A 664-nucleotide genomic window follows, 5' to 3' on the forward strand; every position below is an offset into this window, starting at 1 on the left:
TGATCCGCATCACAGAGACAGGGTGGAATGACTCCTGCGATTGGTGTGTTGGACTAGAGAGGTATAAACTGTTCAGGAAGGACAGACAGGGGAAACGAGGAGGGGGTGTTGCCCTCTATGTCAGTGAACAGCGAGAATGCAAGGAGCTCAACCTGGCAAGTGGTGACGAAAGAACCGAGTGCCTGTGGACCAGGGCGAAAGGAAGGGTGGGAGACTTTACAGTGGGGTTGTGCCACAGACCACCCAATCAGGAGGACCAAGTGGATGAGGCCCTTCATAAGCAGACAGGAGTTGCTGCTCGTTCACAAGCCAGGGGGGGGATTTTAATCACCCCGACATCAGTTGGAAGAACAATACGGCAGGGAACAAGCAATCCAGGAGATTCCTTGAATGCATTTATAACAACTTCCTTATCCAAGTGCTAGAGGAACCAACGAGGAGAGGTGCCATGTTAGACCTAGTTCTCATCAATAGGGAATGTTAAATTTGTGGGTAGCCTTGGCTGCAGTGACCATGAGATGGAGTTTGAGATCCTAATGGCAACTAAGAGGGGGAAGCTCACCAAGCTTGATACCCTTGATTTCAGAAGAGCTGACTTTCTCCTCTTCAGGAACCTCCTTGGTAGTGTGCCGTGGGATAAAGCCCTGGAGGGACTGGGAGCCCA

This window comes from Apaloderma vittatum, unplaced genomic scaffold (assembly GCF_000703405.1).
Source record: "Apaloderma vittatum isolate BGI_N311 unplaced genomic scaffold, ASM70340v1 scaffold9886, whole genome shotgun sequence".
Lineage (NCBI taxonomy): Eukaryota > Metazoa > Chordata > Aves > Trogoniformes > Trogonidae > Apaloderma > Apaloderma vittatum.